At 36.5% G+C, this 23,914-nt stretch overlaps 1 long non-coding RNA gene and 1 pseudogene across 2 annotated transcripts in view; one reads left to right on the top strand and one right to left on the bottom strand.

Moving 5' to 3' along the window:
* Positions 1 to 22,476, top strand: part of LOC309630536 — a 51,376-nt gene extending 28,900 nt beyond the window's left edge. Inside the window, exons 2-3 of the long non-coding RNA XR_014245738.1 lie at positions 15,007 to 15,082; positions 15,632 to 22,476. This is a non-coding gene — a long non-coding RNA (uncharacterized lncRNA). The remainder of the gene's footprint in view (positions 1 to 15,006; positions 15,083 to 15,631) is intronic.
* On the bottom strand, positions 745 to 15,638 carry LOC309630532 (proteasome subunit alpha type-2 pseudogene; annotated as a pseudogene). Its single transcript has one exon. The product of its transcript is annotated as a proteasome subunit alpha type-2 pseudogene (transcript).
* Positions 22,477 to 23,914: the final 1,438 nt, after the last annotated feature.

The raw sequence follows: 23,914 nt of genomic DNA, 5'->3' as shown, positions 1-23,914 counted from the left end.
TCCTCTTTCTCAAGATTGCTTTGGCTATCCAGGGTCTTTGTGGTTCCATATGAGTTTTAGAACTATTTTTTCTATTTCTATGAAAAATGCCATTGGGATTTTGATAGGGATTTCATGAAATCTCTAGATTGCTTTGTATAGTATGATATTTTAACAATATTAATTCTTCCAACCATGAATGCAGGAAATCTTTCCACTTATTTTTGTCTTTTCCAATTTCTTTTATCCATGTTATACTTTCCAGTGTAAGGTTTTTCACTTCCTTTGTTAAATTTATTCCTAAGTATTTCATTCTTTTTGATGATATTAATGAGGTTGTTTTCTTAATTTCTCTTTCAGATAACTCATTGTTAGTATATAGAAACACAACTGGTTTTATATATTTACTTTGTATCCTGCAACTTTACTGAATTTGTTTATTAGTCCTAACAGTTTTTTGGTGGAATCTTTGGGGTTTTCTATATATAAGATCATGTCATCTGCAAACAGAGACAATTTCACTTCTTCCTTTCCTATTTGGATGCTTTTTATTTCTTTGTCTTGCCTAATTGCTCTAGCTAGGACTTACAGCACTGTGTGAGTAAATGTGGTGAGAGTGGGCACCTTTGTCTTGTTCCTGATCTTAGAGGAAATGTTTTCAACTTTTCACTGTTGAGTGAGTTTTTCATATGTGGACTTTATTATGTTGAGGTACATTCCTTCTATACCTAATTTGTTGAATTTCTATCATGAAAGGATGTTGAATTTTGTTAAATGCTTTTTCTGCATCTATTGAAATGATCATATGATTTTTGCCTTTTATACTGTTAATGTGGTATATTATCAAATTTATTGATCTGCTTATATAGAATCATCCCTGTATCCCAAGCACAAATCCCACTTGATTATGGTGTTTAATCCTTTCAACATGCTATTGAATCTGTTTTCTAATATTTTGTTAAAGTGTTTTGAATTTATGTTCATCAAAGATATTGCCTGTAATTTTCTTTGCTTGTAATGTCCTTATCTGGCTTTGGTATGATGTTAATGCCAGCCTCATAAAATGAGTTAGGAAGTTTTCCTTCCCCTTCAATTTTGCGAAGTTCAAGAAGGATTGGTGTTACTTCTTCTTTAAATTTTTAGTAAAATTCACCCAGGAAGCCATCTGATCCTGGGCTTTTCTTTGTTTGGAGACCTTTAATTACCAATTCGATCTTACTAGTAATTGGTCTTTTCAGATTTTCTATTTCTTCATGGTTCACTCTTGGTAGGTTGTATGTTTCTAGGAATTTTTCCATTTCTTCTAGGTTATCCAATTTGTTGGTTTGTAATTGTTCCTAGCAGTCTCTTATGATCCTTTGTATTTCTGTGATAGCAGTTGTAATATCTCCTCTTTCACTTCTAATTTTATTTATTTGAGTCATCTCTCCTTTTTCCTTAGTTTAGCTACATGTTTGTCAACTTTGTTTATTTTTTTAAAAAACAGCACTTAGTTTTGCTGATCTTTTCTGCTGTTTTTCTAGTCTGTATTTCATTTTCTGCTCTGATCTTTATTATTTCCTTCCTTCTGCTAATTTTGGGCTTAGTGTATTCTTCTTTTTCTAGTTTCTCAAGATGTAAATGTAGGTTGTTTATCTGAGATCTTTATTTTCTCTTAATGTAAGCATTTTTCACTATAAATTTCCCTCTTATAACTTCTTTTGCTGTGTTTCATAAGTTTTGGTATGTTGTGTTTCCATTTTTCTTTTTTTAAGATACTTTTTGATTTTCCCTTTGATTTCTTCTTTGAATCTTTGCTCAGAAGGGTGCTATTTAATTCCACATATCTGTGAATTTTCCAGTTTTCCTCCTGATTTCTAGTTTTATGCAACTGTGATCAGAAAACATACTTGATATTTCCATCTTCTTAAATTCGTTAAGTCTTGTTTTGTGACCTAAAATATGGTCTATCCTGGAGAATGTTCTCTGTGTGTTCAAGAAGAATGTATATTAATGTTACTGTTGAATGGAATGTTCTGTAATGTCTGCTAGGTCCATTTGGTCTAAGTGTAGTTCAAGACCAGTGTTTCCGTACTGAGTTTCTGTCTAGATGATCTATCCATTGTTGACAGTAGGGTATTTAAGTCCCCTGCTATTATTGCATCACTGTCTATTTTTATCTTCAGATTTGTTAGCATTTGCTTAATATATTTGGGTACTCTAATGTTTAGTGCATACGTATTTACAATTTTTGTATCCTGTTGTGGAATTGATGCCTCTGTCATTATGTAATAACCTGTTTTGTCTTTTGTTACAACTTTTTGTTTAAAGGCTATTTTTCCAATATAAGTATAGTTACCCCTACTCTCTTTTAGTTTCCATTTATGTGGAATATATTTTTCCATCCCTTCACTTTCACCCAATGTCTGTTCTTAAAGTGAAGTGAGTCTTGTAGGCAACATATAGTTGGGTCTTTTTTAAATCCATTCAGCCATTCTCTGTGTTTTGACTGGATAAATAATTTATTTACATTTAAAGTAATTATTGATACATAAGGACTTACTATAGTCATCTTGTTATTATCCTTGTCTTGTTATTTGTCTTCTTGGCTTCAATATGCAACATCATATATTGAATATATATAATTTATTTAAAATATTTGATCAATCTTCATTACCTAAAGGTGTTGGCAGGATGTACAAATTACTTTTGATAGGTAGAAAATCAAATAGCTGCTCAAGATTTTTATTTTCCTTTCCTGATCTCCATGGCTTGACATCTCCTGAGAAATGTAACCTCATCTGGTGTAGGAAAAAAAAAATGATAATGACCCAAAGATTCACTAATTTAAATCAGGAATTGGCAAATTGGCATTTTCTGTAAGCGATCAGATAGTAAATATCTTAAGTTTAGTGGGTTTTACAGCCTCTGTCACAGCCTCTGTCACAACTTCTCTGCTGTTGTAACACAAAAGCAGCCATAGACTGTATTTAAAAGAATGGACCTTGCTGTGTTCCAATAAAACTTTATCTACAAAAACATGTGGTAAGTCAAATATGGCCCATAGACATAGTTTTTCTGACCCCTTATCTAAATTATCACAGGTGATTTTACATGTCCTACTCTTCATTAATCAGGCAGTAATGAGAAAATGAAAAATATAAAACAGTAAAATTTAGTCATGAAAATAATCCATAGGACTTTAGTTCTCAGAGAATAACATGACAAACATCTTTTCCTCCATATTTAACTGATAGTAATGTCTTGAACTAGTAGATGGGTTCAAAGTATACTTTGGCAAGAGAAGCAACAGCAAATAGGACTCACTAATGTGAAAGAGGAATCAGTGATGACTCCAAACTTTTCAGCATAAGTAAATGGTGATGCCATTTATTAAAATAAGAAAGACTAGGTAGGAATATACTTGTGGCTGGGGTTAGAATTAAAATTCTAGATTGGAATGTTGATTTTGAAATGTCTATGAAACATCAAAGTAGAACTGCCAGGTAGGCTGTTGAATGTACTCAGAGAAGAGGTTTTTGACTAAAATAAATTTGGGAGTCATCAACTCATTGATGGCATTTAAAGACATAGAAATGGATGAAATTAGGCAGAGGATGTAAAAAGAGAAAGCAAGACAAGGAAAGATCTTGATGTACTTTCTGAATCATCCAAGAAAGAACTAATCACGTTCAGCATAGTTAACCAGTGCTAAGAGGATTTTATTGTACTCTCAATCTTGGTGAATCTATAATATGTGAGTGGCAATAAACCCACTATTTTATTCCCCAAATCATTTTTTTTTCAAATTTATTGAATCACATAACCTTTTTCCAAGAACTGTCTTGGTGTACATGTTCATCTAAACAAAATTTGAGAAATGCTTATAATTGTGATTAGTGTAATATATTTAATATAGCTTTTTTTTTTTTTTTTTTTTAGTCACGCGGTGCAGTATGCAGGAGCTTAGTTCCCAGACCAGGGATTGAACCCATGCCCCCTGCAGTGTAAGTGCAGAGCCCTAACCACTGGAGCACCAGGGAATTTCCATAGTATAACATTTTTTAATAAATTCATTTTCTTATACACATCACCTATTTTTTTCTAGTCAAAGGGATAATACTAGCCTTCCCAGCATGAAGAAAAGCTGCTGATTTCAAATAATCTCTGCAATTCAGACTTGCACTGCATTTTTATTTCTATCTATATAGCATACTCAATGCACTCCCTCTTTTGGTGTTACCTGCCCAGAGATATAGGTAAATTCCCTGCAGTTTAATAATGTGAAGAGGACAAAAAAGAGTGGATACTTTCTGTCATCTGCTCAAACATTCTACCCTTCACATGTACAAGACCACTCCCTATTTTTAGGAAGGCAATAGGAAAAGGAAAAGTGAATAATAGGTGAGAGAAGAACAAAAATGCTCAAGACAATGAATTTTTTGCAAACAGCCATTCCATTTTCTGGAGAATGGGGAAAGAGGTGGTGTAGTTCTACTTTCAGTATGGTTGAGTGGCTCCTATCAGACCAACCCTCCAGGAAATAACAACTACAAACTCTGGACAAGGTATAAAACAATTAACTGAAGGTACTGAAGGGTGAACAGAAGCAGGCAGAAAATGGAGTGGAGTCAATACTTGTAAAAAGAGAATGGCACTGGGTAAAATTTTAGTTTTATAACTTTCTGATGGATGGGAGTCTTAAGGATAAAAGAACTGAATTGAAATTTGAGCTGCCACCTATTGCAGGAGAGACAAAAATTTTCAATTTCAGTTCAGCCAAGTTACCAGCCTGATTCTTTTTTAAAAAAATCAATATTCTTCAAAGGAACATAATAGAATCAAGAGTTTCTATAACGCATTCTTCACAATGACCAGGATACAATACAAAATTTCTCAACATATAAATAAATAGAAAAACATGGCCCATTCTCAAGAGAAAAGACAATATAATATAGACCAGTCCTGAGATGACTCTGATGTTGACATTAGCAGACTAGGATTTTAAAGCAGCTACTATAATTATGCGCAAGGATGTAAAGGAAAATACTCTCATAGTGTGTGAAAATTAGGACATCTCAGCAGAAAAATAAAAACTATAAAGGGATCAAATATAATTTCTTCACCTAGAACATGTTATATCTGAAATTAAAGTGTTACCAGATGGGTTTAGCATCAGAGTGGAGATGATAGAGGAAAGATCAGCCAACTTGAAGCTAGATCAGTGGATGTGATCCCATCTAAAGACGAGTAGAGGAACTTCCCTGGTGGTCCAGTGGTAAGAAATCTGCCTTCCAATGCAGGGGACACAGGTTCAATCCCTGGTCGGGGAACTAAGATCCCACATGCTGTGGGGCAACTACTGAGCTCACACACCTCAATGAAAGAGCCTGCTTTCCACAAACTATAGAGCCCACTCACACTGTAGCCTGCGTGCCACAACAAAGAGACCGTGTGCCACAACTAAGACCCGACGCAGCCAAAATAATTAATTAAATAAGTAAATAAAATAAATATATATTTTTAAAAAATAAAGACAAGTAGAAAAGAAGATTGAAAACATGAAAGGAACAGAGCCTCAGGGACTTGTGGGACAATATCAAAAGTCCTACTATATGTGTAATTGGAGTCCCAGAATGAGTGAAGAGAAAGTATGGGGTAGAAAAAATTTTTGAAAAAGTTTTCAATTTCAATAGTTGAATTGTTTTCAAATTTGGTCAAAGTAATAAATTTACAGTGAACACCAAGCAGAATTAATGCAAAAAGAACTATTCCTAGACCCATCATAGTCAATCTGGTGAAAACCAAAGAGAAAATCTTAACAGTAGACAAAGAAAAATAACACATTGCACACAAAGGAAAAAGAATCACTGACTTCTCATCAGAAACAATGATTTTTAAAGTGCTGAAATGATTTTTTTAAATAGTGAATGCAAAATTTTATCTCCAGCAAAATTATCCCTCAAAAATCAAGATCAAATAAGGACATTTTCAAATAAGAGAAAACTAAGATTTCATGGCCTGCAGACCTGCACTGCCAAAAATGCTAAAGTTCTTCAGGCTGAAGGGAATGGAAACCTAAATCTTCAGGAAGAAATAAAGAGTATGAAAATTGAAAAATATATGAAAATATGTAAGAGATTATTTTTCTCTTAAATTTAAAAATACATATGACTATTTAAAGAATCACATTGATCCAAATATTTGAAGATAGACAGAATTTTTCACTTTTCATCTAAATGTTATCAAGTTTAGATCTTACAAGGTCATCAAATGTGTCCTGGCATGAAACTGACATTTGAATATAATGTAGTTATTATTTTCTGAAATTAAATATATGTTTTCTATCAACAATTACTTGTCACATTCATTCTATTTACATTTTTTTCTCCCCTTTGTAGAGAAATGTGTCTAGAGTTAACAAGCTTAGCAAGCTTCTAGCCTAATAGGATTATTCTCAGAACATCTCTTTTGAAAGGGAGACATTTCCTAATAGACTTTCTTTTAAAGAGATTTCTGAGTTGTGAATCAATGAAGCAATAAATAATGAACACACTCCTGTGTAGTTAGAACTCCTAGGTCCCAGAACATGTACTTTGTTTATTGACTCTGTTGACATTAAAGTTAAAATAAAGATCGAAACATGTTCAGATAAGGGTAAAATTCTTAGAGGAAAACAATAAAATTTATACCCCCTGGAAAAGAATTATAATGTAAAATTCCTCCAAAAAAAAGTGTAATTTAAAAATTAAGTTAAAAATGCATTCAAATGCTGGTGGACAGAAGAAGGAAATTATATACTATTTAAAATCTTGAGCAAAACTATCCAAAATAAAGTCATCAAAATCATATTATATTCAGAATCTTTTCCTAGTTTCTAGAGGTAAACAAAAAAAAATTATTTTCCCAGTTCCTGCATTTGCCTGCTGGACATTTGCTCTGGGTGCTCTAACAATGCCTCAGTATCTATATATCAGCAGTTAAAGTCACCTTCTGTCTTGAAACGTTTTCTCTCCTAACTTCTCACTCCCTAGTTTCACCATTGTCGTTGCCTCTGAAGTCCCAAACTTAAAAATGAGCTTTGGTTTCCTCTTACCTCTCATAAAAGGATTGACCATGTCCTGACTATTTTTTAATTGCAAAGTTTCTCTAAACTAAATTTTTCTTTCCATTGCCCCTGCCTCCAATCTAATTCAGGCTACAGAACATGTCACTTTGGGCCAAGAAACCTGGATTTGGGGTTAAAGAATACAGAGGGAAAAAAGATATCGTCCAGGCCTTAAATTAACTGGTATGTATTGAGCATTTAAATTAATTCATCTAATCTTACTACAACTCTATGAGGGAAACATTATTATTACCCTAACTTTAGAGAAGAGAAGACTAATATAGAGAGAAATTAAGTAACTTGTCCAGGTAATGCATATATGTACAGTAGGCCTAGACTGAAGTCAAGTCAAAACATAAGTCTTAACCAATACAAGTGTTGCCTTCCAGGGTCAGGTACTCAGGTCATAAGGTAACCTGACGGCATCACCATGCTTTTACTCCAGGACAAGTCCTCTCCAATCAATTAAGTTCAATGTGCCAAAACACGGTAGTCATAGAAATTTGTTCCATGGATCAATACCTGTTTTTTTCTGTTATCCTCTCCTTCACCTTCAGCTTTAGAGGAAAGATAAAGATGGAATCTATCTAGCTAATTGGCAATATTTTCTTGTGTAAGGGGACCAATCTATCCTATATCCCAGTGGGTTCAGCTTCTGCTGGGTTGGCCCTAATTATTTATCGCTTCCCTGCTCTCAGTCGCTAAGGTCCCTCCTATCCAGAGGAAGAAGCATAAGATGCAAACAAATTTTTTTAACTTTTTATGTTATATTGGAGTATAGTTGATTAACAACGTTGTGATAGTTTCAGGTGTACAGCAAAGTGATTCAGTTATACATATACATGTATCTATTCTTTTTCAAATTCTTTTTCCATTTAGGTTGTTACATAATATTGAGCAGAGTACAGTATAGGTCCTTGTTGGTTATCCATTTTAAACAAGATGCAAAAATTTTAAAGCAGCTGGAGTTTAAAAGTGTCCCTGCCAGACCTGGAAGAAGATAAAAGAACCGTTGCTACTGAAAACGCCAGTACCACCAATAGAAAGCTATTCTTCCATGATCCTGAAGATACAGAAAGAGAAGAGCTGGAGAGGGAGAGGAGAATTTATGGGGCTGCCAAGGCTGCCTCCATAACTGGAAATTTTTCCATTGCCTTTTGGGATGAACTTTCTTAGTATGAAATCCATCTTCAATTGTGCATGAGGCCTGTGGTGGAGGAACTCTCTTCCCCTCTAAATCTGATTATCCTATTAGCACAGATTAGGAAGAGGGTCCCAGAGACTGGGCTAGGATAGCCTGGAGGTCAAGGAGGATTTGCTCCATATGGGAGCCCAGAAGCAGAACATTTCGTCCAGCCATCTATGCATCATCTCCGCAACCAGTGTCTGCAAGCAGCTTTCAGCCAGAGCCACGGCTTAAGGGGCCATACTCCTGGGTGAAATTGGCAGGATCTGAGCTTTTAGCCTGTCAAAATCCATACTGGCTGGCCAAGAACAGAGATTCCTTTTAAAATTGAACATGTCAGCCAAATTAATCCTATTAAACTCTAAATGACCCTCCATTGAGGAAAGCGCATTAAGAAGATTGTTGCTATATTACAATTCCTTCTCTACCGCAGAAATCTTCTTAGGAAAAGAGAATTTTTTGAAATGTCGTAGAATGTCAGAGGTAGAGGTAATCTTGAAAGACTATAGACTGCCTTAGTAATCATCCCACCCAACCATTTTATTTTACAAATGCTTGGCATAAGGAGAAAGAAAAATTCATCAAAGTATGTGAATCACCTAAGGTATTTGCCTTAATTGAAACATAAAATACATATAATATATCTATAATTTGGTTTATGAAATAAAATAATAAATTCTGATGACTTTTAGTCCCTTAAAATAAATCTCAGTATAATCTAATCCAAAGCCTCTTCTAAGGATAACTTGAAATACCACTCCTGTGTTGATGCAAATGTCTCCTCTGGCCAGACTGATCTTCTCTCCACCATTAGAATAAGCCTTACAAAGCATTTCTTTCTGAGCTCTAACCCACTCTTGATCTATTTTCACAGGTTGAGTGCACTGTCTTCTCCCCTGTATCACTATACATATCTTGACTTCCTTCTTCCCTGTGGACTTAATTCTAGGTTGAACTTTTAACATGGTAGAAAGTTCTCAAACTACAGGTTTTGGGCTTCCAGTGTCAATCAGACTTCAGGAAAAACAAGCAAAGTCCAGCATGAGATACACTATTGCCAACTATCACTAATAGTAACATTACGGCTAATATGTAGAGAGTGCTTAGAAAGTGTGAGACAACTTAGTAAGTGAATTACCTCATTATCACGGCACCTGAGTTTATCTGGAGGTTGGTGATATTAAACTCTCCATATTTCCCACAAAGAAAGAGGCTCAGGGACTTCCCTGGTGGCACAGTGGTTAAGAATCTGCCTGCCAATGCAGGGGACATGGGTTCGAGCCCTGGTCCGGGAAGATCCCACATGCCGCGGAGCAACTCAGTGCATGTGGCACAACTACTGAGCCTGTGCTCTAGAGCCCGTGAGCCACAACTACTGAGCCCACATGCCACAACTACTGACGCCCACACACCTAGAGCCTGTGCTCCGCAATAAGAGAAGTCACCACAATGAGAAGCCTGGGCGCCGCAACGAAGAGTAGCCCCTACTTGTCGCAACTACAGAAAGCCTACGTGCAGCAACAAAGACCCAATGCAGTCAAAAATTAATAATTAATTAATAGTTAATTTTTAAAAAAGAAAGAGGCTCAGAATTAGGAAATTCTCCCAAGGTCACATAATTAGAAATAGTAGAACCAGAATTTTAATCCTAGCAGTCTGATATCAGAGTCCTCTCTCTTAACCACTATGCAAACCTGCCTATAAGCCTATGATGGACCATAGTGAGAGACAAAGCTGGAAAATAATTTGTGATTAGATTTATTGGGAGGCTTCAAATTTTGTGCTACAGGGCTGAATATAAGAGGGGCACCTAGCCCAGCCTGGGGGGAGTTCCGGGAAAATTTCATAAATGAGTTTCCTTCAGAGCTGAGTGTTGAACAAAAAGTAGGAGTCATACACTATGGCAGAGGTGTTCTCTAATCAGTGGGAAGACCATTGAGGAAAGAATGGAGGTATAAAAGGGTGTGGGGAACTTTTTTTTAACAACTTATTATGATTTGTGTGTCATTTAAAAAATATCAGTCCATTAAACTATGTAGAAATAAGTATGCAAAAAGTTGACAAGACAAAGTATAATTTAGATATGTTTAAGTAGATAGATTATCTGAAATTCTGGATTTTTCAGTCACTTTATTATTATGCTAGGGCAGCTAAGTAATCCTTAACTTCAGCTGGAGTAAGACTTGTAAACCTGGCTTCACTGAAGATTCCAACTTCTATGTAATCTTCTGTCCTTTGCCCTTCCAAACTTTCCTTTAGCATTAATTTGGCTATATGAGTGGCATCTTCAAGTTCCAGATCTTGGTTATGTCTTTTCTCAAGGAAAGGTTTCCCATTCACATAGTTCTTTCCCATTGATGTGACTTTCCAGGCAAAGTAAGGTCCAGATGGATCTGACTGAAATAAATATGGCCATCCCTCATTCCAACCACAAGTAATGAAAAAAAAAAAACCTCCAAGTGGAGACACTGACTGGGTGTATTCTTGCATCACAGAAGTTAAGCTCTGTACTAGCAGAGTTGTGAGAATGCGTTCTTGGTAAACAAGATAGATTGCTGAACTAGTTTTCCAGCTCTGCGCACCCGCGCTCTGAGATCTGGACTTATGCCACCGTACACCAAACCTCTACGCTCGGTCATCACTTCCACTTGGTGCACGTTTCACTCATCTTACACAATGGATTTCTGTTTCTTCTCAGTTGCTGATACCACACCATTTGCAGCTATAATTCCCACTGAAGGGGCTCCTCCAGCTACAGCAGACAAAGCATATTCAATCTGGACAAGTTTTAGATACAGGCTGAATTCGGTCAGTGAAAAGCTATAAATGTGTCCCACCATCTTTACCTGGAGATCCCTTTTTTGTCGTTTATAGTAGCTTTATTCATAATTGCCAAAAACTAGAAACAACTCACATGCCCACTCATCAGTGAGGAAAGCAGAGTGAGTTCACTGATTGTTGAGTAGGCAGTTGGTGGGTATCAAAGGATAACATTAAAAACTCCCAAACCAGATAGTGAAGATTAAATAATAAAACAGAGGAACGGAGGCCTTTCAAAAAGATAACAGTGCAAAAGTAACTACTAGAAAAGTAAAACCTTCCTAAATATCAAAAGGAAAAAAAAATTAAAGAAAAAAAAAACACATCACATAAAGAAACACAGAAAACAGTATAGTACCTAGAAAATAATTTGAAAAAGTTAAAACCAAACACAAAAACCCTATCAATAAATGTGAATGGACTTAACTCACCTATTAAAAGAAATAAATCTCAATTATATTCACAGAGCAAGACCTAACTTTATGCTGTATTCAAGGGACACATGTAAAACAAAGCGATTCAGAGGTTTAAATGAAATGGGAAAAAATATACTAGGAAAATGGAAATAATAAGAAAGCAAGTCTTCAGATTCTGATGTCTCAAATAAATAGAATTCAAGCCAAAATTCATTAAAAATAACCAAGGTCCATATAAATACTGTCTTAAAATTCACAAAAAAGATCAAACATCTCTGAGCATCAAAGCACTAAATAAGGTAGAAGCTAGTTTTATTAAGCAAAACCGTAGGAGATGCAAAGAGAAATAGAAACATACTAATAATAGGAGATTTCCACTCTCAGTACAAGATAAATCAATAGACAATAAATAAATATATAGAAGACCTAAATAATATATTTAATAAGGTAGCTCTTACAGACGTATACTGAACTTTAACCCTGATAATAGAAAACACATTTTCTTCTCAGGAACACATAGTCTATTTACAAAAGTGATCAAATATTAGGTCACAAGGAAAACAATAGTAAGTTGCATAAGATAGAAAAATAACTCTCTGATGACAATGCAATAAAATCAGTAATTATTAATAAAGTATTTTTTAAAAAGCTGAAAGACCCTTCCTCCTGGAACTTTGAAAGCTGCTATTTAACTGGCACAGGCCAGAGGACACTAAGGAGATATGACAACTAAATGTAATGTGATCCCCTGGATTGGATCTTGGAACAGAAAGAACATTAATGGAAAACTGAAAAATCCAAATACAGTCCGGAGCATAGTTCACAGTATAGTGTACCAATATTGGTTCTCAGTTTTGACAGATGTACCATGATAACCTAAGATATTAACAACAGGGGAAATTGGTTGAAGACTATATGGGAATTCTGTATTATCTTTGTAACAGTTCTGTAAATATGAAATCATTCCAAAATAAAAAGTTTGTTTTAAAATTTTTCAATTGAAAAACACTGCTATCAAATAGCTATTAAGTACAAAGAGCTTTATAACCGAAATAACAGAACTTCTAAAAATTATTATATTATTTTTGACTCAGATATTTATTACTCTCTAAGACATGACCAAATGGGCCTACTTATCATTCATAAAACCTCCAAAAATCTACTAAACTTTCTAATGTCTGTACACTGAAATCAGTATTACAAGCCATATTATTAAAGAATTATGATAGCAAAACTGAGTGCTTGAGAGATTTTGATATAGAACCTAATATATAGGTAAGAGAAGCCAAAAGAAGACTCACCGTTCCTCATTAATCTTTATAATTGGTTGAAACACTACAATTCAGAATCTGTGGGATAAATTTAAATCTGTTAATAGAGGAAAATTCGAAGTCTTAAATACTTTATCAATATAAAAAAATTGTTTTAAAAGCTGAACTCCCAACTCATAAAAGCCAAAAAGAAAAAAAACCCACCACCACTACAACAATAAATAAACCATGGGCTTCCCTGGTGGTGCAGTGGTTAAGAATCCGTCTGCCAATGCAGGGGATACGGGTTCTAGCCCTGCTCTGGGAAGATCTCACATGCCACGGAGTGACTAAGCCCATGCACCACAACTACTGAGCCCGTGAGCCACAACTACTGAAGCCTGCACATCTAGAGCCTGTGCTCCGCAACAAGAGAAGCCACCGCAATGAGAAGCCTGTGCATCGCAACAAAGAGTAGCCCTTGCTCGCCGCAACTAGAGAAAACCTATGCACAGCAACAAAGATCCAACACAGCCAAAAATAAATAAAATAAAATAAATAATTTTTTTAAAAAGCTTTAAAAAAATAAATAAATAAACCAAAATATAAAATAAGGAAAGAAATAATAACTATAAAAACAGATATTAATGAGGGAGATGACAGAAAAGCAGCATATCTAATTAGTAAGACAAAATATTATTTTTTAAACATTAACAAAATGAATAAAACACTAACTTAATTGTAGGAGAAAGCACACTTATACAAAATTAACGCATTGGGGGAAATAATCATTGAAATAGAATACTTTTAAAATAAGATTAATTTGCAGACCTCTATACAAATACATTTGAAAAATTAGATGAAATGGATAATTATGTAGGAAAATACAGTTTTCCAAAACTGACTCATTAGATAGAGAGTTCAAAGAGATATATTGCTGTAGAAGAAATATAGAAAGTTTATAAATTGCTTGTATAAATTAAAATAAATAAAAAGAACAAAAAAAACTTTTAAAAAACTAAAAAGGTGAATTCTAGACTCCCCACCTATTCTGAAGTTCTTCACTTTGATTCATTTTATTTTTTTCCTGGTACTATCTTCTGCCATTTCCCTCCATATTTTTCAGCTTGAACACTGGTTCAGAAAGAATTTTCTCATGTAAATTTCTCTTTTTTGGCTTCAGTGCATATTAGGAGATCTCCCAGTAACTTTATCAATAATGTAATTTCAGTTTATTGTTCTTACATCTAATCCCAAATGTCAAATATAACTTTCATATGCCCTTCTGAAAATCTTATTGCTGCTTAAAATACTAATTTGTTAAAGGCTAGGAAAAATTCAAATTCCAAACAAGAGATTTGGCTTTACATTTGAAATAGGTCTCTTCACAACTGGACTTGATCAATGTCTTACAAACTGTCTTTGAATTCAAACCTGTCATGTTTCTTTCTGAACTCCTCTTAGAGGTACAATCTGATCTCTCCCCTCAGAAGCATTTCTCCTTCTCATAAACCATCACTTGAGTGAGTAAACAAGTTTCTTTTTGTCATTTCCTCACTTTGCCATCATTGTGATATTGGGTGTTTTTCTCTGAATTCCATCAGCCCTAGTGGAAATCACTGGCATGAACGATCAAAGCCATTTATGTGATTCACAATGAATTAAAGTAATTCTTATTTTAATGGGAATAATAAAGTACTGAATGACCTTTGTTATCAAATGATAAAAAATATTGCTATTGATTATTCTTTGATTATTTGATTATTCTTTGATTATTCTTTCTTTTGAGTTTGATTATTTTTTTGTTGAGCCAGACTCTTGAGAAATAATGTTAATTGGACCAGTGCTATTTTTTCATTTATATGTTTCATGCTGTCAGCAGAACTTCAAATTTTAAAGAAAATCAAGCTTTTCTTCTAGAGGAGTTATAATGAATGTACAGATAACTCTGTATAAGATTCAGTTGAGACTGTGTCTTTTTAGTTGCAAAGAGGAAAATACAATTATTTATCATTTTTTCTTAAATATTCTCAATAGAATAAAAATTTTAAGATGCTAGAAAGTGTCCTGGTTTTATCTTTCACTTCCCTCTGCTCTCTCTCTTCAATTTCCTTCTTTCTGTGACTTCTCTTTTCTTTTAGAGCTCAAGACAAATTTTGTTTTTCATCATTATCTTGGGTTAAATTCAGTTGGGAAAGAAATGAGAAGCATAGGAGTTGATAAGCACAAAAATTCAATTCAAATAAAACTGGCTTTTGCATTTTTCAGTCTTCAAAGAAGAGTCACAGTTAGGTTTGGGAGGGACATTCATTCTGCTGCAGTATTGATACCCACTTCTTATTCAGTAAGTATATCCTGCGTGCCAACCACTGGGAAGGGGTGTTGCTGGACTCTGGGGATAAAATGGTGAGAAAAACAAGACAGAAACCTGACCTCACAAAGTATAGAACCAAGTCAGAAGATTAATTAAATAATCATGTAAATTAATGTAAGTTTGGAGCATGCAAGAAAGGAAAGGTAGGTGGCCTGATGAGCACATATTACAGGGAGATCTGGAGCATTCCATCAGGGTCAGATGAGGCTTCCCTAAGGGAATGGCATTGTGGTTGAGAGTTGAAGATGGGTGGTAACTAGGCATGGGGTAGAGGATGAGCAGAGTAGTCGGGTAGGGGAACGGACTGTACGAACCTTCTGTTTTCTGCAGAAGGTTGGTGTAATAGGAGCCATAAGATGTGCTTCATAATATAACGTCACAGTAATGCATCAGTCATTTTGAGGGAAAAAATAGAAAAATGGGTCACAGTACTTAGCACAGAATAAGTACTAAATAAACTTGGGCTTCTATTATTATCATTTTCCATTTCAACATGCCAACTCCCACCTCTCTCCACAGCTGCAGCTCTCCCAGCCAGCTTCCAAACAGCTTCTGAGGATGACAGAACTGTACTCTCAGCCCCCAGGCGAGAACCCCTTGCGATGCATATTCTATATTCTGTGACATAGCAGAAGTCTTCCTTGAATACATAAAGTTAATGTATGGTTCATTTAGCAAATACGTGTTAAGCAAGTATGTGATTAACAATAAAGACAGCTAACATTTGCTGAGGATGTACTCTTGTGCCAGGGATATCTTATGAGTAGTGAGCTCTTCAGAACAATTTTATGAAGCAGGAACTTTCGTGGCCATCATTTAGCAATGGAGGACAGAGAGGTTAAACAATTTCTCCAGGGCCACATACTGAGAAAGTGGCAAGGCTGGACTTGGAATGCAAGAAATCTGTCTCCAGGATGTGAGAGCTCCACACTGCCTCTTTGAAGACAGACAAGGCATTTGCTCACCTAGAGCTTACAACCTACTTGGAAAGAGGCAGGGAGGTGGTGGAAATTCAATAAACAAGTAAATGAATAAGCTGGATAATTGCCATTTGTGATTAGTCTTACAAAGCAATTAAACTGAGTGATATGATGAATAGGGATTAAGGGTGGGCAGGGGAACACTAATTTAGAAAGAGTATTCAGAGATGACTTCTTGAGGAAGGGGCCTTAGAACTGATACTTAAAAGATGGAAAAGAGACAGCTCTGTGAGAAGGGGAAAGATTCTCAGCAGAGGAAATAGCAGGTGCAAAGATCTTGAGGTAGGGCAAGATTGGTGCATGGGAGGACTAAAGGAAACCAGAGCAAGAAGATGAAAGAGGAGGGAGATAGACCAGATCATGTAAGACCCTGCTGCCATGATGGGAGGTTTGAATGTCACCTGAAAAACAATGGGAAGCCAGTGGACATTTTAAAACAAGAACCAGGGTAAAGAGATCTGGTTAATATTTTTAGAGTTTCACAGTGGAGAATAGATTATAGGAGTCAAGAATGAAAGAAGAGGGCTTCCCTGGTGGTGCAGTCTTTAAGAATCTGCCTGCCAATGCAGGGGACATGGGTTTGAGCCCTGGTCCGGGAATATCCCACATGCCGCGGAGCAACTAAGCCCGTGCACCACAACTACTAAGCCTGAGCTCTAGAGCCCGCAAGCCACAACTACTGAGCCCACGTGCCACAACTACTGAAGCCTGCGTGCCTAGAGCCCGTGCTCTGCAACAAGAGAAGACACCGCAATGAAAAGCTCGCGCACCGCAATGAAGAGTAGCCCCCGCTCACGGCAAGTAGAGAAGCCTGCGCGCAGCAACGAAGACCCAATGCAGCCAAAAATAAATAATAAATAAATTAAATAAATTAAAAAAAAAAAGAATGAAAGAAGAGAGACCAGTTCAGAGCTACTGTTGTCAACCCAGTGAGAAGTGGCGATGGTTTACATTAGAGTATTGACATTGGACATGGAGAGATGGAAATAAAGATATAAATTTAAAGTCTTACTCATGAATTGGATGTAGAGAATGAGGCCAGGAAAACCAAAGATGACTCTTAGACATTTTGGCTTAAATAACTACAAATGGTGGTCCCTCCTAAGGGAGACAAGGAAAGAGCAATTTGGGGGCAAAAGTCATGAGTTCCACTTTGAATATGAAGACTTAAATACCAATCAGATCTTCAAGTAAAGGTGTAAAGCACAAAGTTGTATATGCAGTTGGATCCTAGGGCTAGAGAAAGAAATGTAAGAGTCATCGACATGTATGGTCTACAAAGCCATAGAGATCCCCCAAGAGGGTAAAGAAGAGAAGAAGGCTTAGATCATAGTTCCTCGGTATCACTGGCTAGTTCACCATCCCTTTCTGGGTCTCAGATTCCCTACCAGTTCAATGGAAGCAAAGCAATAATGATACATCCTGTCTCAGGCTGGAGGAATTCCTTTTATTCATTCTTGATCATTCCTCTACATTGCTGGCGAGTAAGGAGATATTTTTATTCTTTTCCCTAACAGGTTCTCAAATAGGTTGAAAGATTGATGAGGGCTTTGGAGCAAAACAAAGAATTATTCTTAGAACACAGTTCAATTTTCCTTCCACTGAATGTGGCCTGCAGATAAAGCTCCAGAAAAGTCCTTATTCATTTTGCTTTCAGAATGTTTATGATAATGGAGCCAGGGATGTTATTAACTTCTTTATGTAAATCTGATGAACCTGAGTGACATTCCATGGCTCTAAGGAGTAAATAAGCACAAACCTCTGTATTCCAACCACATAATCATACCTGAAAACTCAGTTTCAGCACCAAGATTTACAAGGACCCAGATGCTTTTGTCAGTCAATCAACAAGTATTTACTGTGTGCCCTTAGGGTGCCTGGTAGTGGATGAGACTGTATTTGTGAGCAAGCAAGTGGGTTCTCTGCTTTGAAAACAGAAATTTAATCTCTTTTTCATCCAAGCATTTCCCTTCAGCTTTTCCAATATGCCCTTTTTTGTGAATGACTAACAGAATAGCTCCTGCAAAGGCAGCCTGCAAATCCCAGGCAGAGGCCCCGAGAGGAAAGATGACTCATCTGCACCTGACATCAAAGCCTCTGTTCCTTTCAGAGGAGTAGGAAGAGAATGGTAATGGCCTGGGTAAAATGACCCAGATGCCCTCATGAGTCTGTGTGGGTCATGACGGCTTACTCCTCCCCCGCCTGATGATGATTTCAACCCAAAGAAAGTTTAAGCTGTGAAAACTCCAACTTCATTGTCAAGTTGACTGGAAAACTAAAAACAGGAGTTTTTCTTCCTGTCAAGTAATAGCCAATCTTTGTTGTGAGTTTTCTTCTCTTTGGAAAATGCTGAAGGAATGCAGTCCCTTTCATGGTGTGTTTTGTATTGATTTGTGTCTTAGTTCAGGCTACTGTATCAAATACCACCAACTGGATGGCTTAAACAACAGACGTTTATTTCTGGGAGATCCAAGATCAAAGTGCCAGCAGATTCGGTGTCTGACCAAGACCACCTTTCTGGTTTGCAGATGGCTGCCTTCTTGCTATATCCTCATGTGATGGAAAGAGAGAGAGAGAGAGAGAGCGAGAGCTCTGGTCTCTTCCTTGTTTTTTAAGGACACTAATCGCACCTGGGGGTTCACCATCATGACTTCATCTAAGCCTAATGAACTTCCAAAGGCCCCACCTCCAAACACCATCACACTGGGGGTTAGGGCATCAACGTATGAATTTGGGAGGGACACAAACATGCAGTAAATAATAATTTACTTACAACATATTAAAAGTGATCATTTCCAGTTTGTCTTTTACTTCCTGATTTCCAAGGACTTTACCAGGTTATGCACAGAGCCATTCCACTATTTAATCATACTTATTCAAACAGAGGTTCAAGTGCACCAAGTAACCCCTGGGTCACAGTTCAACAAAGCTCTGACAATAGTCAAAAAAGTCAAACAAATGTGCCCCTGGAAACTTTCTGGCCATGTCACAGTTCAGCCCCCTTTGATATTGGTCCTGGGGCCTCCCACCCAGGCTGTCTCATTGTTTAGTCTCCTGGGTCATCTGATCTATTCTAAATCCTTCTCTTTTTTCCAGGGAAACTAGATATCTAATTAACAGATCAAGCCTAGACTGATGATTGCTAATGGGTTACTTGGTCTTCCTCTGAAATCTCCATTCAAGTAACCATCCACTCCAACACCCACAGATCACTTGATTCTCTGAATTTCTATTTCATAAAGGTCCTTGCCACGCCTTTCAGCATTTTTTGATATACTATTAAGATTTCATTGTACCTTATAGTTTGTTTTGTGGCTCCTGAGAGAGGTAAACTTACTTTATCGTCATCCTAATTTTTCTTTTGTTCTTTTACTCAGAGCACCCATCACAATGCTTTACACTAAAAGTTCACCCAATAAGAGTTTTTGAGGTTAAATATAATTTACATGATGGTGACTTCTGGAACTATAGTCTAATGGCATAAATCTAATAGTAGCATTTCAGATATTATAGTAAGTGGGTAAGAAAGATAATTCGGGGTAAGAAGGACTTTTGGGACCTCTTAACATATCCACCTATACACTATTGATGTGGGAAACTAATTAATTTGATGCTAGTCCTGCCCCAGCTTAGGCCTCAGTGTAACGTCATCACCCAAATTCACACAGGACTGATTAGTAACAGAAAACCAGTTGTTAACATCATGAGAGAAGGACCTAGCCTATGCATGACAACACTAGCAGAGGGCACTTCCTAGAGTACAAGTTTGCTAAGGAAAGCAAATTACAACAAAAAGTAGATGCCTGATGAATATCGGATAAGAGTTAAACAGAGATATTCTCAACAAGCTTTGGAAAGCTGACGAATTGCCCTGTCGTTCTCTAGACGGATAAAATTTTGGTCTCTTGAAATTGGAACCCCAATCTTTGGAAATGCCTAGAGTCACCAAGACCAATTCTTGTTCTCTGACTCCTTTTTCTAAAGTTTATGTAAATCTGTATCTTCTGAATTCTATATCTTCATTTTATTTCGAAACTCTCTTCCTTTCCCCCTGTCTTTAGGGGGGTCATTGCTGTGCTGATTGTTACTATTATCACTCGCATTGAGACTCTCACTAATAGACCCCTGAGGAACATCTGCCTGGTAGCCTCTAACCCTTTGTATTCAGCATTCAATCTGGAATGTCCCAAGTTTGGGTGTGTGTCTAGAATGTGAATCAGTTACAGGAGTTCATCCTAAAGAGATCTAAACTCTCGGCATCTACTGGGGAAAAAAGGGAGAATCATAAATAATTACTAGAGTACATATATAACTGATTCACTTTGCTGTACAGTAGAAACTAACAACATTGTAAAGCAACTACACTCTAATAAAAATTTTTAAAAATCATAATAATAAATAAAACCATGTATCATAAGGTAATATCATTAAAAATACTGCAGTTTTTCAATTCACATTCAAGAAAACAATAGTATTCTTGCTATATTCATGTATCATCCACATAAGTATCTTCATCATAAAAAATTATTATTAGAGATCAGAAAAAGACAGGTGGTTCATGGTTATTATACGGGAGACCTTTAGGGAAAGAGCAGGCCCAGAATGAAGCATGTGATAAGTGCAGGAGGAATAATGGCACTTAAATTTTAACTCTATAAAATCAATGTGTGATGGTGTAATAATAATCTCAAGGTTTAATCATGTGAGTAATGTCACAGCTTGTGATAAAGCTGAGATTTGAACTAAGTTCTTGTCTGGCTCAGATGCTTCTCTATATTTCCCACCATGTGCTGGGCCCGTGGGTTGCTGCCTCTCACCTCCAGGAACCAGTCACTGTATTTCTATTGACTTTCTACTTGTTTTCGGTAGGCATTTCATCTCTGCCAACATCGATGTTAAAGTGGAACAAAAATGAGCTATATCTGCATGAAATATATCCTACATTTTCTTGAATATTACCTCATTTTATATATTTACTTCTTCATCCCATTCCTGAAATACATCAAGTCGAATAAATTTCCCAATATGGTAAGTATAAACTGATGTTCCAACAGCCTTGAATGAACCTTCATTTTCTGTCCAACAATAGTTCCTACTGTTATTTCTCTCGTTCTTCCATTAGTGGAAGGTCTGAATGTCAGTAACTCTGCAGGGCCACTGCTTCCCCAACCCCCAAGTCCTGAAACTCACCAGAGGCCCAGGCCCAGCTCTGGAATATTCCTCCTCCAAGATTCTAGGTTCCAATAACTCCAGCCTCTTTCCTCCTTTCCATAAGACTGTGAACGACCTCTGTGACACATGATGATTACCTTTTAGCCTTTTCAACATTCCATCCTGTCCAACAAATTCTTTACATTAAGTTCTTTCTGCTAAAATGATGGATATCTATTTTCATGACCGAACCCTAACTGATACAGTTATTGATACCAGAAATTGAAGTTCTTTCCCACTCACTGACTCACATTTGCTTTAGTAAGGTACCTAAAGTAACTGGTATTTCCTGTTCACCTAAGTCCAATGGGCACAATGTCATTGATGTTATAGACTAGTGTATTATTTTTTGGAATATCAAGATGATCAACATCTCTGCATACTACCTTGTGGCAGACAGTAAGGGAGTGAACACAGCCCTGAGCCTATACTAAGAAGATATACTTTTGGCCCTGTCAGGTAAAAGCAAACTACGTCTAGTAGTCCTTGCAAATTGGCATAGGGACAAAAGCAGTCGTGAGGTCAATCACTGCATACCAAGCACCAGGGGCTTTCTGATTTGCTTCAGTAAAGATACTACATCTGGAACAGAGGCTACAATTGGAGTTACCATCTGATTAAGTTTCTAATAATCCACAGGCATTCTCTCACATCTCTCTTCCTTCTGCATAAGCCAAATAGGCAAGAAAAATGTGGATATATTAGATTTTACCACCCCTGCATTTTACAAGTCTTTGAGGTCATTTTGTGAAAGGCTTACGGAAAGACTTAGAGTATATACCTGTGATTCTGTGTGTGTGTGTGTGTGTGTGTGTGTTTAAATCAATCAGTAATGATATTTTCTCAGCACTACTATGTATCAGACACTGAGCAAAGGATGAAAAGATGATGAAACAAGAGGGCTGGCTTCAAGGAGTGTTTTTTTTCTGGAAGAGGCAGTGCAGTAGAAGTACATGTACACAGATAAACTGTAATACAATCATTAAGAGGGTATGATGATGTACAAAATTAAGTGATGTGGGACTACTTTACATAAGAAGAAAGCTACCATTTATAGAAAAGATCCTTGAGAAGGCTGTAAATACATTATTTTGGAACTGGCTTGAAGCCAGTATTAGTAGTATAATCCAGGTCTTCCTGTTAGAGTAGGATAGTGAGAAGGATTCATTTTCTTTTTTTAAATTAAAAATTTTTTAATTTTCTAAACTCTCTCTAATAAACTTACACTTGTTTTATAATTTGAATAAATCTTGTTTAAAAATCCTCTCAGGGAATTCCCTGGTGGTCCAGTGGTTAGGACTCCACACTTCCATTGCAGGGGGCATGGGTTTTGATACCAGGTCAGGGAGTTAAGATCCCACAAACCACGCAGCATGGCCAAAAATAAAATAAAATAAAATAAAATAAGATTTAAAAAATAAATAAATAAGATCCTCTCAAAAGAAAGCCCTATCCTATTTAATAACTACACAATAATCCTCCTTCATATATAGTCCCCAAAGCCAGATATAAGTAATGGTGGTAATAATGATGCCTGTGACGATGATAATCCAGTTTCACTACTTACTTACCAGCTGTGTGATCTCGTACCCTCTGATTGTTCCCTCAAATGTTAAATGGAAATGATAAGAATATCTACTTAATAAGATTGTTGTAAGAATTAAATGCACAAAGAAATACAAAGCCCCTAGAAAAGTGTGTCCCACATAGTAAGAACTCAGTAAATAGTAGCAATAATAACAACAACAACAAAATAATTGCAGCTAGCATCTATTGATCACTCACTGTATACCAGGCACTGTGCTAACCATCTCAGTGGATACTGTCATTTGCTCTCCCAGCCAGATGTAACTAATGAAGATGAGATGTTAATTTCAACTGCCTTAGTTACCCACATTCACAGTCTTGCATTAGAAAATTGTGCACAGGTATGAATAATTCATTACTCCATTAGCTACTCATGTCTATAATTCTTTTCAGTCTTTCTGCTTAGAAAACAATAGGACAGATCACATCATCACACCATGACCTTGGACTTTTTCCCAAAACTGAACAAAAGCTTTGGACTCTTCCAGGGCAACACAGACTTGCTTTTACGACTTGCCCTTTGAAATTGGGACTGACTTCAGCATGGACCTTGGTTAGCAATCTCACTGTCAAGTGATCTAATTACTGTCATGGTTGTATTTCCACTCGTTTAATGAGGCTTCAGTGGCCCAAGAAGGAGGAGGAGGAGGGGGAGAAGGAGAAGGAGAAGGGGGAAAGGGGGGAAAGGGAGAAAAGAGAGAAAAGAGAGGAAGGAAGGAAGGAAAGAAGGGAGGGAGGGAGGGAGGAAAGAAAAAAAGAAGGAAGGAGGGAAGAAGGAAGGGAGAAAGGAAGAATGAAAGAAAGAGAAAGGAGAGAGAGAGAAGGAAGGGAGAAAGGAAGAAAGGGAGGGAGAAAAATGACAAAAACAAACAAACGAAATCAGCTTTGAATATGTTCTGTACTGCAAGTCACAGGTGTAGGTATTTTTTAACCTTAAATGAGGATATCTTTAATAAAATGCTTCTTGCTCCCAGTTTATCCAGATAAAACCAGATTAAAAGGGACAGGCTCGAATGGGAGCTAG

This window comes from Balaenoptera borealis, assembly GCF_965194805.1.
Source record: "Balaenoptera borealis genome assembly, chromosome: 6".
In the NCBI taxonomy this organism is placed as follows: Eukaryota; Metazoa; Chordata; class Mammalia; order Artiodactyla; family Balaenopteridae; genus Balaenoptera; species Balaenoptera borealis.
Note: the sequence above shows the minus strand (reverse complement) of the source record. Positions and strands in the feature narration are given on the sequence as shown.